The following is an 8,564-nucleotide window of genomic DNA, read 5'->3' as shown; positions in this document are numbered from 1 at the left end:
GTAATATATTTTTAAAAATTAATTCAAAAGCAAAAAGTAAACAAAAACACATAAAGAAACAGAGAGTTCACAGTCATAAATCGAAGCATTGCAATAAGTAAAAAAGGTAAGCCAAACACTCCCATTGAAAAGTCAGTGGGAGAACAGAGAAAAGTGTAAGATCCAATTGTTTTTACTTTTTGAGAACGATACTTCACAAAATGGAGCTACAAATAGATTATGATTTTAAAAAACAAACTAGTTTTGCTATGATAACACTAATTTGAAGAAAGTTATTTTTCTCTATTAACTTCAAAGTACACTTCCAAACACTTTACAAATAAGCCTGAGTCATGGAAAACTTGGTTAGTACACCGGCTGGACAGAACATCCTTAAGTACTTAGTGTTTCTCTCAACGCAGTTCAATTTAGGTAAGTCAAAACCGATAGACTTAGATAAAAGAGGCAAATGAACCATGTATAACCTGAAGGTTTGTTACTCATCCCACCACATACAACAGAACAAAGACACAGAAGGTAAGTAAATGAGGCAGGAAGGCAGGTTTGGTCAAGCTGGTTCAGGAAGAGGCCCCATATGTGACGTTCTTGGAGAGTCTTAGCATCTGTGGGTGGGACAAAGAGATAAGGACACCATAGAAGTTGCTTGCTACTCTGGCTGTCCTTGGGACAGCCTGTCCCCTGGTCCCGAGGGTGTATTGCATTCTGATTTGTTTTCTGTCTTTTACTTGGCCTGGGTTTTCTCAGCAGAGCTAGTTTCTCCTTCATCCTTCACCTTCGCTTTTCAAATAAACTTCATCGTCATTTTTGTTTGTCTCAGTTAATTCTTTTTAAATTTTTTATTCATTTTAATGAGAAGAAAAGATAAAATAGCAAAGAAACAGTTTCAGAACAGGTTAGTAGGACAGTTACAATAATTAATAAATTGCATAATTGTCATCTTCATAGTAGTCATTTAGAGGACAAGATGCAGACATAATATCTTGTCTAAACAATATTAGTATAAACCTTCTCATTGAACTAAGAGAAAGTAGCGGTAGTATCTATTCTAACTATATTGTACATACATGTATGTTTATATATATATATATTTTTTTTTTTTTCAAAATACCAGCAACATACCTCACAGCCCAAGAGAAATCATTCCTAAAATTTATTTGGAACTAGAAAAGACCTTGAATAGCAAAGGCAATCCTTGGCAACAAAGGCAAAGCAGGAGGCATTACAATCCCTGACTTGAAATTATACTACAAGGCTACTGTGATAAACTCATTTAATTCTTTAGTGGCAATGAAAAGAACTTGGAAACCAAGAGAGAAGCACACTAAACACCTAGGAACATTATTTTTGCAAGCACAAAACTTTCTTTACAATAAAATTAGTAGTATAACAGTCTTGGTGTGAGTGGGTCAGCCCCAGATCCTCACTCCACCAAGCACCCAGGTCCAGCAGATGAGTGGGACTGCCCAGGGCCCTCTTGATCCTCATTCCAGCCAGGGCTCAGGTCCGGCGTGTGAGTGGGGCCACTTGTCAGTTTGCGGGATCCTCATTCCAGCCAGCACCCAGGCCAGTGGTTCCACATGGAACTTTCTCCATCAGACAGGCCTGGTATGGAACCCTGTGGCAGAACTTCCTGAAGAAAGGCTGCAAGCAAGACCCACTCAGCTGATCCAGGAGCAGAACATCTTGCCAGAGTGGCACGGTGCGTTCACTTTCTAGGGCTGCAGCAGGAAAATATGGAAAACAGCAGCCAGACTCAAAGGAGCAGATAATTCCAGCAGGCATCTTGGAGCCCTTCTTAGTAAGGAGCTGACGGGCCTCAGCATAGAGACAGAATCCTCTCTGGATTTTCTTCTGTGCTTCTGTTCAAATAGAGACATCTGTCTTGCAGGTTAGGGTCTTGTAAGGTGTACTTTGTAGGCTGGACAAAGGGCACAGAGGAAAATCCAGCTATTTTCTGTAAGTGATTAGTAAAAATATTTCACAAATATACTAATTTAAGTCTGTCTTTCAGGGTGGGAGAAGTACTACAAGGAGATCCTTAACTTTATCAATAAAGTCTCTCCTTCACCATAAGCTATAGAAACTCTGGGTGGACCCACAGACTCTGTGGACAGGTCCTTCTCAGAGTTCAACAATCAGAATGCAGAGCAGGGACCAAAGATGAAGTCTAAGATCATAGCTGTGGAGCTGGGAATGCTTTGATCCCACCTATGTTTTGTAAGAGAAGACTGAGGGACAGCCAAGTTTCCTGTTTCAATGCGGGGACTCTAGGCACTGAGCGGAGAGATTTCACCAAGCTTCCGCATTGGCTGTGCTACACAAATTGCACTACTAATAATTTGGCCCAGAAGTTAGTTGGCCTCGTGAACAAGTCAGGACAGTGATGACTTTTTGGTTTGCTAAAGGAAGTAGCTTTACCCACAAGTAACATCAAAAAGCAGGTTATGCTGTATGCTGACTAATAAGCAATCTCTTATAACGCACAGCAGGAAATTTTACAGCTCCTAGACTCAGTCCATCTTCCCAAACTGGTTGCAGTCATGCGCTGTAAAGGACACAAGAGATGTGTCTAAAACCTCTTTGGGAAATCTAAAGGGTGATAGGGAAGCAAAAAAGGCCATCTTAAGCCGCTTAAGACTCTAGCCTTATTCTTAGTTCATGAAGAACCATTAAAATCAGCCTGCATTGCCCATGAAGATAAGTGGGCCACAGGACAAAGGACAATTAAAAAGGGATTCTGTTGGTATTTAGAAAATAAACTGGTACTTCCTCAAGAGACACAGTGGGAAGCTGAAAAACACATTATGTTTCCTTCCAAATGGCAAAAACGTGTTACATTGGAAATGGTCACAGAAGTTTTCCCAGAGCTAGAACCAGCAGCAGCCAATCACAAGGCCTGCAGGCCTTGCCCTCTCTGTTCCTAGAATGGCTGTACCAGCCCAGACTGCTTCCTTTATTAGAGCATGCAGAGGACAACCTGAGGGGGATTGGTAGCTGACTTTACCCATACGCCACCACGTAGAGGGTGGAAGCAGATGTCAATCCCAATGGACACTTTTACAGACTATGCCATGATTTCCTATCCACTCAGGAAAGGCCACAGAAATAGTCAATGTACTTCCTAAATTAATCATCCCCAGATTTGGATCAGCCACATCTCTCTAGAGTGATAATGGGCCATCTCTTATCCCTCAAATAACGGGTTGGCAAAACATTCAGGAATAAAGTATCACTTCCATTCCACTCGGTGTCCTCAACCTTCTGGAATGGTAGAGAGCCAGGCAGACCCTAAAGCAAGGTCTGGAGAAACTTGATTGAGAATTATCCAACTTCTGGCTTCCACTGCTGCAAATAGCACTCATGAAGGTTCACAACATATCCAAAACTAGGATCAGTTTGAACCCATTTTAGATGCCATTTGGGAGGTCGCTTTTGTCCTCTAGTGTAATTGTAGAGCCAGAGATCATGAGACACTTACAATAGCTCATAAATCTGGGCCAGATACCACAGGAAACCCAAATGGATGGGGATAGAAAATCCTGCCAGTTTCCAGGCCAGAGAAAACACTTTTTATCTGTCCTGTAGGCCAAGAACTCATAGAATCTTGGAGAGAATAGACACCCACTGACCAATTAAAGCCATGGTGGAAGCACTCCTTCCAACCATCCTCGCCACACCCACTGAAATACAGTGGGCAGAAATAGATCACGGGATTCCTCTTCCTAGAAAAAAGCCAGGCCCACCTGAACTGTCTGAACAACAAAATCACTCAAGAAGAAAGAGCTACTCCTGTGAAGCTCTGGAGACTTGAAATTTCTGTTCGAAAGTCAGACACCAGTGCTACTAGAGATTTGTAAGCAGGGTCTGACTAAGGACATGGTTCCATCTAACATTTTTCTGTAGCATGAATTTTTGTCTACAGGAAGTATGAAGATCTAACCTGTTTCTCAAATTTGGGGTAAAAGTGAAGCTTCTTGTTCCTACAAAACAGGCAGCTCAATAATCACTAACTTTTTTCGTACTGTCTTCTTGCAGGTTTTTCTTTCTTTAACCCAGCCAATAGTCCACAGCACCCCAAGGCAGATAGAGAACACATAATCCATAACAGATAAGATCTACAGCCTCTTCCAGCTTGAGGAATCTATAGGAGACAGAAGGCAGAGACCTCCACTCCCTCAACAGTCCTTAAAGAGTTGTGGGACTTGGTCTCTTGAGCAGAAAGAGCCAGGAAGACACAGGGCAGCAAAGCTGGCTGGAGGAGTAACACACAGATCAAAAGATTCTGAAGACCGGGCAAGTGACATTTTCAGAGGTCCTGGAGGTGTGGATGGGGTAAAGGATACAGATGTACTGAAGAGGTCACTACCACAACTTTCCTCCTGGAAGCCCAGCCTATGTCTCCCAGAGTGTACTTTTATTTTGTTTGTTTTTTTTTTTCCATTTTTTACTTGGTATAAGTTTGCTCTGAAGAGCCCATTTCTCCCTCACCATTCAGATGTACTTTCTCAATAAGCTGTGTCCCCCTTTTTGCTAGTTTATTTAATCATTTGAAAAGAGAAAAACCTAAAAAACAAGAGCCAAGCACCCCAAAGCCTGGTACAATCAGGACATCAAAGATTCGATTCAACTTGGACTAATTGACAATTATTGAATGCAGCACCCAGGAACAGTAGAATAGGTGCTGATTCACATTTCACAGAGGAGAGGTACTAATGCAGACAAGATAGTTGCTTGTGTTGTGGAAAATGAATTAAATTAGAAGTAAGTGAAGAAAATGTCTTTGGGAATCTTCAAGTAATGGAAGTCATAAAGTCTTTTCAAATTTCCATATAAAAAAAGCTGAAGGAAATGGACAAAATGCTATTCCAAATATAGGCATAGATATGAAGACAATACTACTGGTGTAAAGGGGAAAATGTGTATATAAATATAAATAAAAATCAGCAATGACACTTGTTGATGTCAGAAACATAAAAAGCAAATATGCTACATGTGTAATATATGAACAATATAATTTGTTCTAGTATGTTAACACTTCAAATTCAATAAACTTAAGTCTTAATCTGTAAAAAATACCATAATGTAACTGGTCTGATGTTCCAAGAAAATTAAAGATTTTAAAACAAGCAAATCACAACTTCTTTTCAGTTACATACCTTATGCTTAAGGGCATAAAATGATAAAATAACAAAAAATATATAAAATAATTTAACATATGAGCACTTACCAAAATAGAATGTTTTACCCACAATGAAACACTAAAGACCACTATATTCATAAAGATGAAGAGAAATATTTCATAAACATAATACGACCAATCAGGAATGTATAACCATTCTAATGCAATGCATCCAATTACAGCACTTGAAAAGAAGTAATTGAAAAATAGACTGAAATGAAATCACTAATCAAATTCACATTTATCTTAGTGGATGACAATAGTAAAGCAATAAATATCAGATAACTGAATGACCATGATTAACAAATTGACATAAGTAACTTTTATGGGCCACGATATGGATAAACTTAAAATCATTTTTTTCACACACTGGAGTGCACATACAATATTTACCAAAACAGATCACATATGAGCCTAAGTACATATTTATATATTTTAAATATTGACATCATGAAGCATTCACATAAACTTTGATTATTGTATAATGAAACTGGAAATTAAGAAAACACAATTTGAAAAGCTCCAATATCTGAATAGTAAACAAGAAAAATGGTTTCCTTTTTTGAACATCACTATAGACTCATGGACTTTTTTGCCTTTTTTTTTTTTTTAACAGAAGCGGGGATTGAACTCCGACCCTTGTGCTTGCCAGGAAAGTGCTTATTCTACTGAGCCATCTCCCCAGTCAACTTGTTTGCTTTTATTTTGATCAAGGAGTCATTAATACTGACGCTGAAACTGTCTTTTTTTTTTTTATTTATTTGAGAGAGAGAGAGAGAGGTGTGTGTGGCCAGCTCAGCCCACCAGGGGGCGGGGCTGGCTGGCATGTGGTGCTGGGGGATTGAACCGCGGTCCCTGATGCCTTGCCAAGCTTGTTCTAAGTAGGTGCTTTAGACCACTGAGCCATCTCTCCAGCCCCTGAAACTGTCTTTTTATATGGCATATGGATACTCCTCAAGTTGAGTTGTGGGTTTTGTTTTGTTTATGTGATCAAGCTAGTATATGTAAGAGCATTTTATGCCAGGGAACAGATGGGGTAGACTCGTCCTGTACATTGAATCCATTCCTTACACCTGGATTGAATCATTTCTCCCTTCTTTACTGACAAGTTGAGTTTAAAAACCACTACTAATGTTGATTGTGACTAAGTTGCCATTGAGCTCTCCGTTTTTGAATAAATAGCACAAAGATTGTTCTAAGAAGAAAATGTAAATGAGAAATTCATACTGATAATAACATTTATTTTCAGAGTATTATTCTTCCTTATGAGAATGTAAAGTGACACCAAGGAAGACAAATTGGCAGCTTTCTTAGAAATTACACAGAAACTGAGAATAAATCCAGCAATCACACACTCTGTTATTCCCCCAAAGAAATTAAAAATTTATGCTTATTCACAGACCTCCATGCAGGCAGGGGTCATTTAAATTTGCCACAAGATGAAAGCAACTGAAGCTAACCTTCAATGGTGAATGGGTAACAATTTGCAGAATAGCTAGACAATGGAGTATTACTTATTGATAAATGGAAGTGAAGGGACAACACCATAGCTCAGCAGACCAAGTGCTTGCTTGGTAAGTTTGATCCCTGGCACTGAATGTCACACCAGCCCCAATCCCTGGGTTAACTGAGCCAGTAATGAAGTCTGGGTATGGTGGAGCATACCTGTAATACCAACAAGAGGGAGGCAGAAATCAGGAGGATCACTAGAAGTCCAAGCTCTGTAGTGGGAACTTGCACAAGGAAAGAAAAGAAAAGAGAAGAAATTAGGGACTGGGGAAATATCATGGTGGTCTAAGCACCTGCCTGAAAGCTCAAGGAGCCGGGTTCAATCCCCAGTATCACAGTGCATCCCCGTGCTGTGCTTGCCACTGAAACAGGGCATGGTGGGGCATGCCTGTAATCCCAGTGCTGGGGAGGATGAGACAGGAGGATCACTATGAGTCTGAGCATAGCGGGATCCTATACTAAATACATAAATAAAAGATTTTTTTTAATTAAGAAGAAAGCGAGGTATCAAGGAATGAAAATACACGAAAAATGTATATTACTAAGGTAAAGAAGCCAAAAGGCTGCCTACCACATTATCAAAGTTATATGATATTTTTGAAAGGAAAAAACCAAGAAATTCTAATGAAGATCAACATCAGCCCAGCAATATGCATATGCTTGGGGCTCTGGGGTCTGTGCTCCAGGTAGGTTTCTGGTGCTCTTGATGACAGAACAATCTGGAATGTGCTTACACAAACCAGGATGAAGCAGCAAATCAGTACAGAATGCTGCTGTCTATGCTCCTTCCTATTGCCAAAAAATTGGTTTTAACAATAATGAGCTCATCTGTCCATCATAAAGAAACACTAGTCCTTCTGGTCCAACTGCCCTGAAGAGCTTCCACTTTGCTCAGACTGAAGAGGTGGAGGGCAGAACTCAGCTCAGCTCCCAAGTTCAGATTTTCATTCCTTTTATCTAGAGGTTACTAGGATTTCAATATAAATAATTTTCAGTTTCTTCTATTTCTTTGATTAATTTCCAGAGTCTTTAAATTGTTGTTTTTCATTATACTTTTATACTTATATATGGGAAGTAGGAATTTCCCTATACTCGTAATTCTTCTTTAATTTCTATTATGATCATAGTAAAATATGATCAGGAGCTCATGGGCATAAAAAATGGGAAAACATAAATGCTTATTTTTTCAATATGCTAGCAATTAATGAATTTTTTTTTTACAAGAGCACAAATGCACTTTTATTTTCCACTAGTTGAAATTTTTCAGGGATACAGTATCTGATGGATTGGGTGTCTGACTGCCTTAGCAGGAAGGGTGCTTCTGAACTTGGTGTGAACCATGCCGCTGTTTCCTGGGCTGCAGTTACATTTCCCCAGATCACACTGCTTTGTTTTGCTTGCCACCTGGAGTCAATGTTGTTTTTGCTTTGTACACATAAGAACATCTCTTGCCCGAGGAGAATTCAGTTTCATCCTGGGAATATTTTAAGAAGAGCTCTGTGTTCCCTCTGGTTCAAGAGACCACACTTGTAGCCAGTAACAGTGACCTTGTGCCACAGTCTTCCAGACGTATTTGCCTTTTAGAAGTTCTCTTCCCAGCAGGCCCCATTTATTTGGTCCCACCTCCCACTAAAATAAAATAATATAAGGACTGCCACATCTTGGCTTTTTATATAAAATTTACCTACTTTAAAAAACTTTCTTTTGGCCCTCTGGATGCTCATTCCAGCCAGCACGTAGGCCGAACATGTGAGTTGGGCTGCCTGGGGTCTGTGAGACCCTCATTCCAGCCAGCATCTAGGACAGGTTTGTGTGTGGAACTTCCTCCATTAGACAGACCAAGTGTGGAATCCTGCAGTAGAACTCCCTGCAAAGA

This window comes from Octodon degus, unplaced genomic scaffold (assembly GCF_000260255.1).
Source record: "Octodon degus isolate 3935 unplaced genomic scaffold, OctDeg1.0 scaffold00022, whole genome shotgun sequence".
NCBI lineage: Eukaryota > Metazoa > Chordata > Mammalia > Rodentia > Octodontidae > Octodon > Octodon degus.
This window is presented reverse-complemented; position numbering follows the sequence as displayed.